Genomic DNA, 19,018 nt, shown 5'->3' on the forward strand with positions numbered 1-19,018 from the left:
CTCAGGTATTGAAACAACTTAATTTCCACAACTGTGAACTCTTTAAGTACCTTACTTAGACACAAGTCAATCTAGGCAAGAATGATCAGTAATTTGAAAAGTACTGAGAGAGGGACCTCATAACATACTACATAGAAGTTAAACCAAGAAGAAATACTGGAGAAATGAACAAGGACAACAGTCCAGCGAAAAGCCCACAAAGGTTGAAGCACATAACAATGAGGTCAATGTCCAAATGCTAGTTAAGGAATTAATCACAGGAGTGAGTAAAGAGTTTGCAAGTATAGTCATCAGAAATGGGGAAACAACAAATGAGACTCTGGAAGAAAACACTACTTGTGTCAAGCTGAGAGCTGAAATAGCTGAGCTAAGAATACAACTAGTTGAATAAGCTAAAACAGTATCAGAACACGGTTAAAAAATAGCTAATCTACAGAAAACAGCAGAGGGGAAAGAGAATAGATTAAGTGATGCTGAAAACAGAATTAGCAAGATTGAGGATGAACTAGAGAAAACTAAGAAGTAAAAGTTGTCAGAAAGAGATTAAGAGATATTGAAAACAACAGAGACATATGGGATGACTTCAAAAGAAATAATATACACATTATTGGCTTACCAGAGGAAGAGAGAGGGGGAGGGGAAGAAAGCATTCTACAGAACATAATAGGTGAGAATTTCTCTAGTATAGGCAAGATAAAAAACATAAAGGTTTAAGAAGCCCAGAGGGTTCCAAACAGAATTAACTCAGACTTGAAGACAGTAAGACACATCATATTTAGAATGAAAAGGAATAAGGATAGAGAAAGGATCCTGATGGCAGCAAGAGAAAAACAAAGAGTCACCTACAGAGGAAAAACCATAAGATTAGCAGCAGATTTCTCCACACAAACAGTACAGGCCAGAAGGGAATGGCAAGATATTTATCGAGTGCTTAATGAGAAAGCCTTTCAACCAAGACTACTGTATCCTGCTAAACTATCCTTCAGACTAGATGGAGGCATAAAAACCTTCTCAGACAAGCAACAGTTTAAAGAATCAAGAAACTGTTCTTGACCTCTGAACTTCTAGAACACCAGTTTCTAGTTGGGTTATGTTTTTATCAACTTCATAAGGTTTCACAGTATTTTTATCAGAGACTGCCTATGGGAAGTACTATACTGTTTTCAGTGAGTCAGTAGTGAGCAAAATTCACTTAAAATCAGGATACACTTGGATAGTTCTCTAATGTATGAATATTATTATTGTGGTTGTAAAAATAAATCTTAATCTTTCAGACATGAGAAGTTCCTAAATAATAAACTCAGAATCTGATGTTAGCAGTGACATCTTCAAACCAATTGAACAAGTTTGGAAAAGAACAGTCATCAGAATTGCTTTTGCTATTTCAAAGAGTTTTGCTTAGAACAAAAGCATAATCAAATAAGACACCTTAAGAAACAATGTGGGTTTCCCACAATAACTTTGTCAAACGTATCTAGGTAACCTTAACTCCTGCCAACAGGAGGCATTTCCCTAAGTCCAAATTTTCCATTCTGTATCTGGCACAAAAAACCCAAACTCCAAAAACAAAAATAAAAAATTTGGGGAAACTTAACCATTGAAACAGAAGCAAAAAAAATTAAATTAAATACCCATTTTATAGTGTGTGTGTGTGTGTGTGTGTGTGTGTGTGTATGTGTGTGTCTGTGTCACAGGTCTCTATTTGTTGCAGAAGAAATTAAATAAATAAGTCAATAGCGGCTCAATTTATACTCAAGATATTTTAGGCTCAAGATGGCTTTTAGGCAAACCATTATCTCTTTCAGCAAGGAATCCCTATCAAGACACTATTATTTTTTCTGTCTTCTAATGATTATGACAGTGAAAGGATAGGAGTTAAGTTAGGGGTCATAGGCAGAGAAACTGTAAAAGCTGTCAGAAGAAGAAGAAAAAAAAGCTAACCTGGGGCCAGGTAGTGGCACACCTGGTTAAATGCACACATTACAGTACACAAGGACACAGGTTCAAGCCCCTGGTCCTCATCTGAGGGGGAAAGCTTCACAAGTTGTGAAGTAGGGCTGCAAGTGTCTCTCTCTTTCCTTCTTTATCTCCCAATCCCTTCTCAATTTCTCTGTCTTTATCCAATAATAAAGAAAGAAAGAAAAGAAAAATTGAAAAACAAACCCTAACCTTGGAGCTGGACAGTTCAGTTCCCTGATCAGCTACCAACTATGTGAACCTGGGCAAGTCACTGCGTCCACTGACATGAAAATTCTGGCCATTGTCACCTGACACTCTTTCATACCGTTTCTTCCTCCCTTCCTTCCTCCCTCCCTCCTTCCCTTCGTTCCTTCCTTCGTTCCTTCTTTCCTTTCCTTCCTTCCTTCCTTCCTTCCTTCCTTCCTTCCATCCTTCCTTCCTCCCTCCCTCCCTTCCTTCCTTCTTTCCTTCCTTCCTCCCTCCCTTCCTTCCTTCTTTCCTTCCTTCTTTCCTTCCTTCCTTCCTTCCTTCCTTCTTTTCTTTCTTTTTTAAAAAAAATTATCTTTATTTATTGGATAGAGACAGCCAGAAATCAAGAAGGAATGGGGTGATAGAGAGGGAGAGAGACAGAGAGACACCTGCAGCACTGATTCACCATTCATGAAACTTCCCCCTACAGGTGGGGACTAGGGGCTCGAACCCAGGTCCTTGTGCAGTGTAACATGTGAGCTCAACCAGATGTGCCACCACCTGGCCCCTGTACCATTTCTTTTTAATCACATGAAGTAACAATTAGAAAGAAATGACTACAGCAGAATTAACACCTAAAATTCAGAACAGTAAGAAAAAAAAAAAAGAAAAAATCCTAACGCCTTGTACGGACTGGTGATTTTGTTTTGGTTTTGAATGACCAGCCTTTGGCTTTGTTGGTTGTTGACTTTAAGAAGGTCTGTCAAAGGTGCTTATTTTCACCCACCAAGGGCTTTTGCATCAATTAAAGGAAAGAAAAAGTAGAATAGAAACCTAGATGACCCTCCATACTTCTGGAGACTGAGTTAGAGGAATTGTAGTCCTGCTAGGTCTCCTAATACTGAAACCCAGACTGAGGTGGACTTGCCTTCTCAGTCACAGGCAATGTGAGGAAACCATAGTCCTCCCTGCCAGAGAAGACACAGGCTACAGCTCATGCTCCCTGTGACGTCTGCCTTCTGGGGGGAAAAAGGAAGGCAAAGGCTGAGTCACGCACATCTAGCTCTTCCAGACTTGCCAATAAAAAAATGTATTTCAGTGGAGAAGTGCTGGGATACCCTGAGGGTGCTCCTTTCCGAGCAAGTGCTCTCTGGGTTGGAGAGAACTCAACTGGAGCCAACCTAGGCTGCTGCATGGGAGAGGGATCAGGAACTTGTGCTGAGCATTGCATGAGAAAGACTCTGGTTGGAAGGCAATCCCAAGTGTGTTAAAACAGAAGAGCAGCTGTATATATACTTGCCAAGTAGGGTGGAAGCAGGATGTGACGTAGAGAGGGTGGAGCGAAAAGAGACTGGTGGAAATCAGGGTGACTACAAAAGGGGCAGAGCAAAAAGACATCTTGAATTAGTGGGGATTAAACCCTGGAGGCAGGGCGGTGCTTAGTTAAACAGGATTAGAGACAGAGGCTTTGGGTGGGAGGGAGCTGGCATACTACCCAACAGAGAAGCAACTTAGGAACAGAGAGAGACAAAGGGTTACTGGTAAGTCTCCAGATGAGAAGAAATGCCACGAGTGGGGCAAAGTACTTCTGTGAGTACAAATCATCTCAGTTCATTCTGGTTCAGCAAAATGAACTGGATTTTACAATAATGAAATTGATGATACATCACAGAACTCTGCCTCCTTCTCTCTAAGGTTTAAGTAGACCACATTTCATCACTAAAGAATAAATCATTGATTTTATTCATAACCGGCTTGAGAGGAGACACATCTATCTGGATTTATTTTTCTTTCCTTTAGCAAACCTTTTAAAACCTTTAATTTTCCAGAGACAACTGATGGTTTCCAGGAGAGGAAGGAAGGGAAGAAGGGAGGGAGGGAGAAGCATGTATGCATCTGTAATGATCTCTGACAGTGTGACATGCAGTAGCCAAATTACAGTAATTAGAGAAAATATCCACATCTGTATAAACACAGTGTTAACTGAATCAAAAGGAAGTTAATGAAAACTTACAAGAGGAAATGTGCTTTTTCCACTGAGTATTAAACATTAATTACAGTTAGAAGGCACCAGTCACGCTGCCTCTCGACTTCAGTCACCTGGCAAAGCACAGAAACTGCAGAGGCTTTTAAATCTGCTGAGTGTGCCGGCTGTGACCCTCCAGTAAGTCACCTAAATTTATGGTCAGAATTTTTTCTGAAGATTTATTTATGTGAGAGACAGAAAGAGATGGTGAAGAGAGAGAGACGGGAGAGAAGGATGGAGAGAGAGGGAGGGAGGGAGGGGGGAGAGAGAAGGAAGCAGTGCTCATCTCTGGCATACTGTGGTGCTGGGAGTACACACACCTAGCACCTCAAGTCTGGTGTGCTACCACTGTAATATCTCCCGGATCCTACATGCATTCTTGATGCTGGCTTGTACTTTCCTTTTTTTTTTTTTCATTTTTATTTATAAAAAGGAAACATTGACAAAACCATAGGATAAGAGGGGTACAACTTCACACAGTTCCTACCACCAGAACTCCTTATCCCATCCCCTCCCCTGATAGCTTTCCTATTCTTTAACCCTCTGGGAGTATGGACCCAAGGTCATCGTGGGATGCAGAAGGTAGAAGGTCTGGCTTCTGTAATTGCTTCCCTGCTGAACATGGGCGTTGACTGGTCGGTCCATGCTCCCAGCCTGTCTCTCTCTTTCCCTAGTTGGGAAGGGCTCTGGGGAAGTGGAGCTCCAGGACACATTGATGGGGTTGTCTGTCCAGGGAAGTCTGGTCACATTCTGCTAGTGTCTGGAACCTGGTGGCTGAAAAGAGAGTTAACATACAAAGCCAAACAAATTGTTTAATAATAATGGACCTAAAGGTTGGAATAGTGAAGACGAAGTGTTGGGGGGGGGGGTCCTCCATTTTGTAGATAGCTAGTGGCATATTTTAGTTATATTTCAAAGGGCCTGTGGCTATACTAGTTTTTTTTTTTTTTTCCTTTTACTTTTTGCCCCTGATCCTGAGATCTGATATGCCAGTGGAACCAAGTTATTGTCTAGGGAGATTATGTCATGGCTGGGAAAAGGACCAGAAAGCTGGATCAGGGAAGAGAATAGCTCCCTAATATGGGAAAGGTGTATAAATATTGTTGAGTATAAACCCCATCAGTCTGATGTGATCTGGGACCCATGATTAGCTTAGGAGCCTGTGTGACCTCTGCATCCCTCTAGATCTGAGCTCACATTCTGTGGTCATGAATAGGCACTGAAATACTGAGACTGAATGAATAGATAGGGGTCCTAGGTCAGACTGATGGAGTAAAGAATCAATGGTATTTATATACTTTCCACAAGTTTAAGAGCTAGCTACTCTCTGTCCTACTCCAGCTTTCTAGCCCTAGTCTCAACTCTGACACCATCTTCCCAGACAATATTTTAGTCCATGTCCATACTGGGCTCAGCCAAAAATTACTAAAGTCATGGGCCCCGTAGTACATACCTAAAATAGGCTTCCTGGATTCTTCCCACCCCTAGTTTCATCTCTTCTATTCCTACTTTATGGTTCCTGTTTACTAAACAATTTGCCCTGTTTTATATATTTATTATCCTTTCAGCCACCAAGTTGCAGTAGCTACCATGATGCCACCCTGTCTTCCCTGGGCAGCCTATCTCACCAATATATTCCAAAGTCTCACCTCTCTGGAGACCTCTCCCACTAGGGAAAGATAGAAACAGGCTGGGGGTATGGATCTGCCTGTCAACACCCATGTCCAGCAGAGAAGCAGTTACAGAAGACAGACCTCCCACCTTCTGCACCCCATAATGATCCTGGTCCATACTCCCAGAGGGATAAAGAATAGGGAAGCTTCCAATGGAGGGGATGGGACATGGAACTCTGGTGGTGGTAACTGTGTGGAATTGTATCCCTATAACCACCACCACCACCACCACCACCACCATAAAAGTTAAGTATTTATGAAATAAAGTATGATCCTAATTCTGAAACAAATTATACATAGGAAATAAACTATCAGGGGTAGATTTCTTTGAATAAATAAAAATGTATGACTTCTTTTCATGCAGACTATTGCTTTTATAAATGGAAATATAAAATGCTTTCATTTCTAAAGTTTTGCTTATTTTCATGTAAGAGCTAACCATTGATTTCAAGTCAACTATAAAGCACTTAAGAGAACTAGCTTTTGTATTCATTTCTAAGATCTGTGGGTGTGGTGCATCTGATGAAATGTAAAATAATAAATACAGATAGCACCTGAACTTGACACTGCACTTTAATTTTTGATTGAATGATAACAGACATACTTCACTTTTGCCGCTCTATAAAATTAATGTGGGATTGTGGCTTTGATTCATGATTAGTCAACAATTTGTTCTGCTTTCTGTCTTAACTCTTTTTCAGCCACCAGGTTCCAGATGCTACCATGATGCCAACCTGACTTCCCTGGGCAGACGACCCCACCATGTGTCATGAAGCCCTGCCTCCCCAGAGACCTGCCCCACTAAGGAAAGAGAGAGACAGGCTGGGAGTATATTGACCTGTCAATAACACCCATGCTCAGCATGAAGCAATTATAGATGTCAGACCTTCCACCTTCTGCACCTCATAATGATTCTGGATTCATACTCCCTGAAGGATAAAGAATAGGGAAACTATTAAAGGAGGGGATTGGGTATGGAGTTCTGGTGGTGGACATTGTGTGGAACTGTACCACTCTTATCCTATGGTCTTGTCAACATTTCTATTCTGTCTCTATTATATTACACACATACATACACACACACACACACACACACACACACACACACACAGCCTTTTCCAGAAGTGAATCTCTAGTCTTGAAGTCTGAATACACGAAATTTCCCTAGAGTTTTAAAGCATATAACTGTTAACACTTATTTTAAAAAAGTTTAATTAATACAAATGAACAGGTAAAAATCTTATCTAAAAACTTCTCTATTTTTTTTTCGGTCAATTTATACCACTGTGACACAGGAAATTCATTCTGTCAGAATTATCGGATCTCCCTAGAGGATCTTAGCAGTGCCCTAAAGAAATCTGGCCAGTCTGTGGGTGAGTGAGTCGACAGTCGATAGCCCTATGCTGGGAAATTGTGCCCATGCAGTCACATCTGCCATGTTGTCCCCTCAGGCTACTGCTAGTTCCCGCAGAGTTGGGACATTCTCGGAGTGCCTGTTCAGCCATGTTGTGCCCTCAGGACATTGTCTATATCCCCCGCGCGATATCTGGAGTGCTCTGGTTACTCCTCCCCCCTCCCATTCTCACGAGAGTTATCATCCTATCCTGGAGTGCTCTGGTTACTCCTCCCCCCTCCCATTCTCACGAGAGTTATCATCCTATCCTGGAGTGCTCTGGTTACTCCTCCCCCCTCCCATTCTCACGAGAGTTATCATCCTATCCTGGAGTGCTCTGGTTACTCCTCCCCCCTCCCATTCTCACGAGAGTTATCATCCTATCCTGGAGTGCTCTGGTTACTCCTCCCCCCTCCCATTCTCACGAGAGTTATCATCCTATCCTGGAGTGCTCTGGTTACTCCTCCCCCCTCCCATTCTCACAGAGTTATCATCCTATCCTGGAGTGCTCTGGTTACTCCTCCCCCCTCCCATTCTCACGAGAGTTATCATCCTATCCTGGAGTGCTCTGGTTACTCCTCCCCCCTCCCATTCTCACGAGAGTTATCATCCTATCCTGGAGTGCTCTGGTTACTCCTCCCCCCTCCCATTCTCACAGAGTTATCATCCTATCCTGGAGTGCTCTGGTTACTCCTCCCCCCTCCCATTCTCACGAGAGTTATCATCCTATCCTGGAGTGCTCTGGTTACTCCTCCCCCCTCCCATTCTCACGAGAGTTATCATCCTATCCTGGAGTGCTCTGGTTACTCCTCCCCCCTCCCATTCTCACGAGAGTTATCATCCTATCCTGGAGTGCTCTGGTTACTCCTCCCCCTTCCCATTCTCGCGAAAGCTGCTCCTATAAAAACCCTTTGTTTTCCACACCTCTCTCTCTTGCCGGCGCTCCACTCTGGTGTTCAGACGCAGGAAAGGTTACTGCGTGAGGCGACCATTTTCTCTACCTCCACGTGGCCCAACCTGCTTCTCTAACACCCACCTCTGAGGTGCCAGCGCGAATAAAGATTTGTGTTTCCTCTTCGCTCCGGACCCTCTCTCTCTCTTCTCTGCGGCCCACGCACAACAACATCTGGCTCTACAACAGCCCTAAATGGAATGAGGTGGAGGAGCTGACAATGAAAACACTTCACTCTCAGAAAGTAACGTCTCAGAATAGCGTTCTGCCACACATTCAAAAGGGTTCCTAGGAAACTAGCCTTTTCAAAAAGCTACCATGCCACCAGCTCAGAGTGCAAACACTCGAGCCAGCAGGCAGACAGTAAGCTCTGGAACTGAGACTGTAGAAGATGAAGAAGCCACAGACAGAACATTGGATTCTGTAGAAAAACCACTGAAGACGAGTCAGGAAACATGGTGGCAGATCTTCGTCATCTTGTTGAACTTCCTGTGTTACCCTGGTCAGGCCTGTGGGCCGCAGCTTCCCCAGTCAGAGGATAAGTGATATTAGCAGAACTGGCTTGAAAGAGCATCAGAAAGCAATTGGTTTAGTATTGCAGAAATGGAACCTTCTTCTCCTCCTCCACCACTGCCCCTCTCTTCTCTTCCTCGTTCTACTTCTCCTTCTCCTCCTCCTTCTTCCTCCCTTTCTCCCTTCCTTCCTTCCATTTTTTTTTTTATTGCCACCAGGGTTATTGCTGGGCCTGGGTGCCAGCATTAGGAATCCACCACTCCTAGAAGTCATTTCCCTCCTTTTATTCTTTCTAATTTTTTTTTATCAGATAGGACAAAGAGAAATTATGAGAGAACATGGAGACAGAGAGAGGGAGAGAGAAAGAGACACCTGCAGACCTGCTTCACTAGTCATAGTAAAGCACCACTTTCTCTGCTGGTAGGAAGCGGGGTGGGGGGGAGTTGAACCTTAGTCCCTAGTAATATGTATGCTTAACTGGGTTTGCCACTGCCTGGTCCTCCTCCTCCTCCTTCTTCACAAAAGAATCTTAATAATCAACTTGCTTGACTAGGAGGGTACCAAGGACAATGCAGGAGTGAGAATAAGTGGACTGAAGTTTCTGTAGGCATTCGAATGCGACACAGAAATCAGCTGTGTCAAAAGCAGCTGCCTCGCACTGACGGCTTTGAGACCAGCTGCCTCATCTGCAGTCACCTGCAGCCTGTGCTCTTTCCTCATGCCCAACTATATCAGCACAGTTTACAAGGGGGATGAAAAGTTCTAGAAATCTGGGCAGTTCTAGTGACTCCTTACACAGCACTAGGCTGACTTTTGCTTTGGGTAAACCCTGTGGATTTTTGAACAAGTCCATCAGCTCTGCGCAGCAAGGTGAGGCATGGCCCTGCTGAAGTCCATCTGTGATGCCTTCAATTTCCAGGAAGCTGTAAACAGTGACAGAATTTCACTCCACAAATGGCCCTTGAGAAACATTAAAGGTTGTCATGTGTGCTAAAGGAATTGGTTTAATCATTCTTTTTCACTGAAGGAGGAATTGCTGGTAAAATGTATTCCTCAAATGACTCCAAATGACAGATTCCTGAACAGCCACGAATTCACCCAGCAGGCCAACACAGTCTCTCGTACACACAGATCTTCCCAAAGCTGACAGGCACTCTGTAAGAACCCACAGCACATAGTCTCTCCCAAACAAACACTTGCTCAGAAACTCAGTGCCAGGGGTCAGAGCACCAGTAATTCTAGGGCCAACGAGATAGAAAAAAAAAAATCAGTTATCAACATGGATGCTTTAGTTATGTTCTCTGCTATGAACTAAAGTGAATGTTCAGAATCCAACCGCAATTTTTTCTTTTCTTTTGGAAAAGAGGTTCTGAAATCCTCTTTTCTATGGCAGAACATTTTAAACTATTGCTATTGTGTAAACATCAACAAAAAACAAAGACATTCACCATCCGATTTGCTGAAAAAAAATTTTTTTTTTTTTGCAGAATCCCTCCATTTCATTCAGCTCCATACACTGTCAGTTGTCAGAGGCTAATACAACAATGGCAGATGTTTTATTACTTCTCACAATAGCTCTTCTTGGGAAGCTAGAGGCTTTGTTATTCCTTCATTATAGATAGGGGAGATTTAGACTCAGATATCAAGCCATGGGCTCCAATTTATAATAAGGAACTGGAGAGGAATTTGGACAGGCGCTCCCTCTTGTTTATATAAAATGTTGGAACATTTAAAAATACAATCCAGTGACTGCTTATTTCCTGTGATGATGGAGTACTGATTTTGGTTAGATGCCTCATATAAAACTTTGTCTAAACTGACTGTCTTCCACTAAAGTTGCCATTTCATAATTTTCCAGAGGTGCTCAAATTACCTCAGAACACAGCCCAGTTTACTCAACCTGTGTCTAACATTTCCTAACAGGACAAGCCAGGCAGAAAATAGTCTGTAGGTTCTTTTGGGTCACATGTTGGTTTAAGGTCCCGATGCTTTGTTTAGTACTTACCACCGAAAGTCTTTGTTGATTGCAGGTGTGAATCAGTGACCAGGCTTAATTTTCACTGGAGGAGGACAAGCCTCCAGATATGCTAAGTAGTCTCACAAAAGCTCTGGAAATATAATTCCTGAATGTTGTGACCAGCATTAGTCTACGTCAACTTACACATTCTCATACAAACACAGGAGGCATGAATCCCCAATAGGTGCTGTTCTCATAGCCCTTCACTCCCATGTTGTTTTTAGGACCAATCATGCTGAGAATAGTTCAAACACCAAAGACGTAGAAACATGGGTTTCTTTCTAGGACTACAGCCTTTAAACCTTTGTGAGTAGTGAGAGGCTGCCCCCCAGATAACAATCTCACACAGAGCACCAATATCAGCATCAGAAAGCAACGCAGGTGACTCCAGAGAAGGGATAGAGGAAAGAGAAAGACAAGCTTCCTCTGAGCTGCCCTGGCCCCACTCCATCTTGGAGACTCTCAGAAATCTAGTTCTCTGTAGATTCCAATTCTAGAGCTCTTGCTCCAGACTATCTCAACAAGCAATCAATAGCACACATAGTTCCCTATGTTCTCTGAAACACAGACGGGAGAAACGGCCACTTATGCTTGTTATAGTCTAGCTACAAGTGTGATCCTGGATAAAGGTGTGGAGTGATTCACAAAGCTTCCAAGGGTGGGGGAGGGGAGCAGCTAGGGTGGCAGTTATAACATACACATCGGCTTATTTGCTGCATTTAGGTTTTCTTCCACATACCACATACTCTTTTTTCTTTCTTTCTTTCCTTCTTTCTTTCTTTCTTTCTTTCTTTCTTTCTCTCTCTCTCTCTTTCTTTCTTTCTTTATTTCTTTCCCCCTTTCTTTCTTTCTTTCTTTTTTTTTTTTTTTGCCTCCATGTCTATCACTGGGACTCAGTGCCTGCACTAGGAATCCACTGCTCCTAGAGGCCATTTTCCCCATTTTTGTTGCCCTTATTGTTTTTATTATTACTGCTATTGTTGTTGTTGGATAGAATAGAGAAATCAAGAGAGGGGAAGACAGAGAAGGGGAAGAGAAAGATGCACTTGCAGAACTGCTTCACCGCTTGTGAAGTGACCTCCCCCTGCAGGTGGGGAGCCGGGGGCTTGAACCAGGATCTTTATGCTGGTCCTTGAGATTCACGCCATGTGCACTTAACTTGCTGCACTACCGCCTGCCCCTTGTCCCCCCATTCTTTCTTCTTAATGAGAGCATGGCTCAGCTCTGGCTTATGGTGGTACAGAAAATTGAACCCAAGGCTTTGGAGCTTCTGGCATGATAGTCTTTTTGTATAAGCACTAGGCTATCTGTGTAGCCTTATCTGTTGCATTTTAATGTGGTTTAAGGTTGTATTTTTGCCAGAGCTTAAAGAAACCAACATAGGGGTCCACGTGGTGGTGCACCTGGTTGAGTACATATGTTACAATGTGCAAGGACCAGGGTTCAAACCCCTGGTTCCCACCTGCAGGGGGAAAGCTTTGCCAGTGTTCTCTGTCTCTCTCCCTCTCTATCATCCCCATCCCTCTCAATTTCTGGCTATCTCTATCCAATAAATAAATAAAGATGATTAAGAAAAAAGAAACCAACATAATCTATATGGTGAAGAATACACAGAGATTTTGTGACAACTTTTGCTTTTCAAGGGAGCCTAGGAGTGAGCAAACGTTCATCCTGTTTGTTTCATTGTAGATTGACAAGCTTAAGTTTTAGCGAAAGCCATGCTCAAGTGTGCTGGTGTGCCATCTTTCTTTAATAGGAATTCCCTTAGGGCAAATCAAGCTGGGGAGCACTAAAATTCTCTGGTATGGCCTTGCCTCTAGCTAAAGCTACTTACATCCCCATGTCACTGCAGGGTTGCCTCAGCAGCTAATTTCTCTGGGGACCTGGTGTCACCGCCTAAAGAAGTCACATACTATTTTAAGTATATTCCAAAGGGCCCATGACTATTAGTTTCTGCCTGAGCCTGACATCTGATATGCAGGTGGACCCAGGTTATTGTCTGGGGAGATGATGTCATGGCTGGAAAAAAGAGCTAGAAAGCTGGATCTGGGAAGAGAGTAGCTCCCAAATATGGGAAAAGTGTATCAATATTATTGACTGTAAACCCCATCGATTTGATCTGGGGCCCATATTCAGCTTAGGAGCCTATGTAACCTCTACATCCCTGTAGGTCCGAACTTGGCATTCTGTGGTCATCGGTAGGAACATTCCAAGTTGCATCAATTTCAGGACCCATCTTCCTCAGGTGGTAGATAGAGTATGTTATCCAGCCTCCCTTCGGAGTATGGGACATTCTCTACCATTGTTGATCAACATTGAAGGCAAGGTCCTATGGGGACCCTGAGAGGGGTCCATTATGTTGTTCCTGATGAAGATGATCAGTGATAATGGAGAGATGGAATGTATTCAAGGTCTAGGCCCATCATGTCTGTGTGGGAATCCCAGGACTCCACGACTAGTGCCCCAGCTGATGGGGTGGCCTGATAGTGACTAAAGAGTTATCGTTAAAGTATGCCAATCTTTTGCCCTCACTCAGCTTTTGCAGTCCCTACTTTGATAAGGTTAGCTTTGGAGTGACTGAGGGAAGTGTAATAGGAAGTAGGTGAGTAGAAACTATTTCATTAGGAACTTTATGGCGTCTTTTTAGGTCTTTCTACTTGCTTCATTTATTGACTCCCTGCAAAATACTGTGCACTTTTGTAAAAACAGAGACCCCAAATCTTTATCTGCAATATTCCAGCCTTTAGGTTCATGATTAATCAAGAATTTCTATGGTTTTAAATGTTAACTCTTTTTCAGCCACTAGGTTCCAGATGCTACCATGATGCCAACTGGACTTCCCTGGATAGACGGCACCACCAATGTGTCCCGGAGTCCAGCTTCCACAGAGCCCTGCCCCACTAGGGAAAGAGAGAGACAGGCTGGGAGTATGGACCCACCTGTCAACGCCCATGTTCACCAGGGAAGCAATTACAGAAGTCAGACCTTCCGCCTTCTGTACCCCATAATGTCCCTGGGTCCATACTCCCAGAGGGATAAAGAATAGGAAAGCTATCAGGGGAGGAAATGGGATACAGAGCTCTGGTGGTACCCCTCTTATCCTATGGTCTTGTCAGTGTTTCCATTTTATAAATAAATAAATAAATAAATAACATAAAAAAGAAGTCGCATGCTACATTTTTGTTAAAGCAATTGCTTCACAATTATGACAGATGCTCTTGCTGTTACATATTGATGCTTTTTAAAAATTTTTTTTTTTTTTAGATGCTGCCTGGACTATGAGGATGGCCAAGAATCCTCTCAATAGTTAGACGCTAACTGTGTATATAGTCCAGTTGATGGCACACACATACACTTCCTCATCTCCCCCATGATAAGTGTCTGGGAAACACTCTCATTCCTGACTCAGGTTCAATGGAAAAAGGTTCTATCTCTGTGACGGGAGAAGGGGAGATAGCGGGAGAATGCAAACTAAGAGTTGGAGGAGACAGATTAAGAGGACTAGTACAGACGGATCTTACTTGACTCTCCCTATGTCCATTCACCCATCTTCTGGAATTTTCTGTCTGCTTTTTTCCCTCTAGCCCCCCACCGCCTAGACCTTCCTTTTTTCTCTCTTCCTTCCTCCCTTTTCTCTTCCCTCCTTTTCTCTCATCATCAATGCTTCACCTTTCTGGATCTACTTTTTCAGATAAGCTTAAAAAAAACTAGTCTAGTCATGGGCCCTTTGGAATATAACTAAAATAGGCGTACTAACTATCTACAAAATGGAGATCCCCCCCCAACTCTTCATCTGCACTTTTCCAGCCTTTAGGTTCTTGAATAGTCAACAACTTGTTTGGCTTTATATGTTAACTCTTCTTTCAATCACCAGGTTCCAGATGCTAGCATGATGCCAACCAGACTTCCCTGGGCAGACAACCCCAACAATGTGTCCTGGAGCCCCACTTTCCCAGAGCCCTGCCCCACTAGGGAAAGAGAGAGACAGGCTGGGAATATGGATCGACCTGTCAACGTCCATGTTCAGTGGGGAAGCAATTACAGAAGCCAGACCTTCCACCTTCTGCATCCCACAATGACCCTGGGTCCATGCTCCCAGAGGGATAAACAATAGGAAAGCTATCGGGGAGGGGATGGGATATGGAGTTCTGGTGGTGGGAATTGTGTGGAGTTGTATCCATCTTATCCTATGGTTTTGTCAGTGTTTCCTTTTTATAAATTAAAAAAAAGGGGGGGACAGAGACATAGGTAGAGACAAAGGGTGGAGTTTGAACAGGGGTTGCATACATGGTAAGCCAACCCACTCCCAGGAAAGCTGTCTTGCTGGTCCCTGGGACTGTATTTCTTTCTTTTATAGGTATTTTTTATTATCTTTATTTGTTTATTGGATAGAGACAGCCAGAAATCGGGGGGGGGGGCTGGATGGTAGCGCAGCGGGTTAATCGCACATGGCACAAAGTGCAAGGACCGGTTTAAGGATCCAGGTTTGAGCCCCTGGCTCTCTACCTGCAGGGGAGTCGCTTCACAGGCGGTGAAGGAGGTCTGCAGGTCTCTGTCTTTCTCTCCCCCTCTCTGTCTTTCCCTCTTCTCTCCATTTCTCTCTGTCCTATCCAACGACAAAGACATCAATGGCAACAATAATAATAACCACACAACGATAAAAACAACCAGGGTAACAAAAGGAAAAAAATGGCCTCCAGGAGCAGCAGATTCATGGTGCAGGCACCAAGCCCCAGCAATAACCCTGGAGGCAAAAAAAAAAAAAATCAAGAGTGGAGGTGATAGAGAGGGAGAGAGACAGACACCTGCAACACTGCTTCACCACTCGTAAGCTTTTCCCTTGTGGGTGGGGACTGGGGGATCGAACCTGGGTCCTTGCACATTGCAACATGTGCGCTCAACCAGGTGTGTCACCACCCGGCCCCACTGGAATTGTATTTTGAACTTGTCTTCAGGTACCTCTTCTCTTTTTGACTCTTTATTTGAAGGGGATTTTTACTGCTCCTCAGACTTACTTAACTTCTCAAAAGGATTTGCAGATGGGTATAAGTTTGCATTTGTGTGTAGCTGGTGGCAACTTTAATTACTGCCATTTATAACCTTTCTTTGTACTCATTTTAATTATAGTAGTGACTTTGTTCATGTGCCTTTGAGAATTAGCTACTTATGTTAAGGTATTTCAGTAGTTTGCTTCTCTCTCCTATTGGTGAATCTTTTAAAATAGTATCTTTATTATCCCCACTTTAATGGGTTTAGTTGTTACCAGCTGAGATGGCTGTGTCTTAATCATTGCATCTTAAAAAGACAGCTGTTAAAAGTTTCTTTCATGGCAGGAACTAGGGCATTAAAAATGAAGCAAATTGTTTTCATTTCCTACACTTTAATAATTACAAGCTTATTATGTGTGTAGCACTGTGCTGTGGCAGATATTTTTTTCATTTTTATCTTATAACATTCTTCTTTCTTTTTTGTTTTTTTTAAATATTTTATTAGTTATTAACAAGATTGTAAGATAACAGGGGTACAATTCCATACAGTTCCCATCACCAGAGTTCTGTGTCCCATCCCCTCCATTGGAAGCTTCCTTTTTTTTTTGACAAAAACCATAGGATAAGAGAGGTAAAACTCCACACAATTCCCACCACCAGATCTCTGTATCCCATCCCCTCCCCTGATAGCTTTCCTATTCTTTAACCTTCTGGGAGTATGGAGCCAGGGACATTATGGGATGCAGAAGGTGGGAGGTCTGGCTTCTGTAATTGCTTCCCCACTGAACATGGGCATTCATAGTCAATCCATACTCCCAGCCTGCCTTTCTCTTTCTTTCCCTAGTGGGGCAGGGCTCTGGGAAAGCAGGGCTCCAGGACACATTGGTAGGGTCGTCTGCCCAGGGAAGTCTGGTTGCCATCATGGTAGTATCTGGAACCTGGTGGCTGAAAGAAGAGTTAACATATAGAGCCAAACAAGTTGTTGACTAATCAGGAATCTAAAGGCTGGAGTAGTACAGGTGAAGATTTGGGGGTCTTTGTTTTGTAGATAGTTAGAAGGCCTATTTTAGTTATATTCCAAAGGGCCCATGACCATACTAGTTTTTTTTTTTTCCCCTAAGCCTGACATCTGATATTAGGTGGATCCAAGTTATTGTCTGGACAGATGATGTCATGGCTGGAAAAAAGACCAGAAAGCTGGATCAGGGAAGAGATTAGCTCCAAAATATGGGAAATGTGTATAAACATTATTGACTGTAAATAAAAAGGGGGAAAATAGCCTCCAGGAGCAGTGAGTTCACAGTGTTAGCACCAAGTCCCCTGGTATCAGCACAGGGCTTCCCCTCTGTTGCCCCAACCTCTGAGGGCAGTAGCAATGGAGACTCACAGTTGCATTTGGTGAATCTCAGGGGAGTCCTCTCCTGTTTTATTAGTAAAACAGACTGGAGGTGGTGCCTAAACTGCTTGACTGTTACCAGCCACTTAATCCCTCCCTCAGCTCCTCTCTGTCCATGAGCAACACATGTTTGCACTCACCAGTGACTTGGTGGGTTCCTGAAGTTGTTCTAGTCCTGCCTTGTTGTGGTCCCAAAATGTGGAAGCTCAAGAGTACACTACTTAACAACTACTGGGTCAGGTCAAAGAGGAAATAAAGGAAGAAATCAAAATGTTTCAAGAGTTCAATAAAAATGAAGATAGAAGCTATCAAAATATTTGGGACATAGCTAAGGCAGTACTGAGAGGGAAGTTCATAGCCATATAAGCACACATTAGGAAACAAGAAAAAGCACAAATAAACAGCCTGATTGCACATCACAAAGACCTAGAAGAAGAACAAAGGAACCCTAAGTAACCAGAAGGACAGAAATAACTGAAGTTAGGGCAGAAATAAATGACTTTGAAAATAAGAAAACCATACAAAAGATCAATGAAAATAAATGTTGATTCTTTGAAAGGGTGAACAAAATCAACAAACCTTTAGCCAGATTCACAAAACAAAAAAGGGAGAAGACTCAAATAAATCAGATCACAAATGAAAGAGGAGATATCACAACAGACACCACAGAATTAAACATGTCATGTGAGGCTTCTATGAACAACTATATGCCACCAAGCTAGGGAACCTGGAAGAAATGAACGATTTCCTAGATACCTACCAACTTCCAAAATTAAATAATGAGGAACTAGATACTATGAACAGGCCCATCACAGCTAATGAAGTTGAAACAGTTGTCAAAACCTTCCTAAGAATAAAAGTCTTGGACCAGATGGTTTTATAAATGAATTCTACAAAACCTTCAAAGAAGAACTAATTCCTCTACTTTTAAAAGTCTTCCAGAAGATTGAAGACATAGAAATACACCCTTCCAGCTTCTATGATGCCCAAATCACTCTGATACCAAAAGCAGACAGGGACAACCAAAACAGAAAACTACAGACCAATATCTCTGATGAACAAAGGTGCGAAAATATTGAACAAAATTCTAGCCAACCGGTACAGCAGTTATTAAAAAAATTGTTCAATATGACCACGTGAGGTTTATCCCAAGGGATGCAAGGTCAGTTTAATATACATAAATCAATCAACATGATCCACCACATCAATAAAAGCAAGACCAAAAACCACAATGTTATATCAATAGATGCAGAGAAAGCCTTTGACAAAATACAACATCCCTTTATGATCAAAACACTACAAAATGGAAATAGATGGAAAATTCCTGAAGATAGTGGAGTCTATATATAGCAAACCTACAGCCAACATCAAACTCAATGGTGAAAAACTGGAAGAATTTCCTCTCAGATCAGGTACTAGGCAGGGATGACCACTATCACCATTACTATTCAACATAGTGTCGGAAGTTCTTGCCATAGCAATCAGGCAGGAGCAAGGCATTAAAGGCATACAGATTGGAAGAGAAGAAGTCAAACTCTCCCTATTTGCAGATGACATGATAGAATACATAGAAAAACCTAAGAAATCCAGTAGGAAGCTTTTGGAAATCATCAGGAAATACAGTAAGGTGTCAGGCTACAAAATTAACATTCAAAAGTCAGTGGCATTCCTCTATGCAAACACTAAGTTAGAAGAAGATGAAATCCAGAAATCAATTCCTTTTACTATAGCAACAAAAACAAATATCTAGGAGTAAACCTAACCAAAGAAGTGAAAGACTTGTATACTGAAAATTATGAGTCACTACTCAAGGAAACTGAAAAAATCACAAAGTGGAAAAGATATTACATGTTCATGGGTTGGCAGAATTAACATAATCAAAATGAATATACTATCCAGAGCCATATACACA

The 19,018-nt window shown here is 42.5% G+C and overlaps 1 protein-coding gene across 4 annotated transcripts in view; it reads right to left on the reverse strand.

Moving 5' to 3' along the window:
- The window catches only part of PLPPR1 (phospholipid phosphatase related 1), a 287,997-nt gene that overhangs the window by 87,160 nt on the left and 181,819 nt on the right, over positions 1 to 19,018 (reverse strand). The window lies entirely within an intron of this gene.

This window comes from Erinaceus europaeus, chromosome 10 (assembly GCF_950295315.1).
Source record: "Erinaceus europaeus chromosome 10, mEriEur2.1, whole genome shotgun sequence".
Taxonomy (NCBI): domain Eukaryota; kingdom Metazoa; phylum Chordata; class Mammalia; order Eulipotyphla; family Erinaceidae; genus Erinaceus; species Erinaceus europaeus.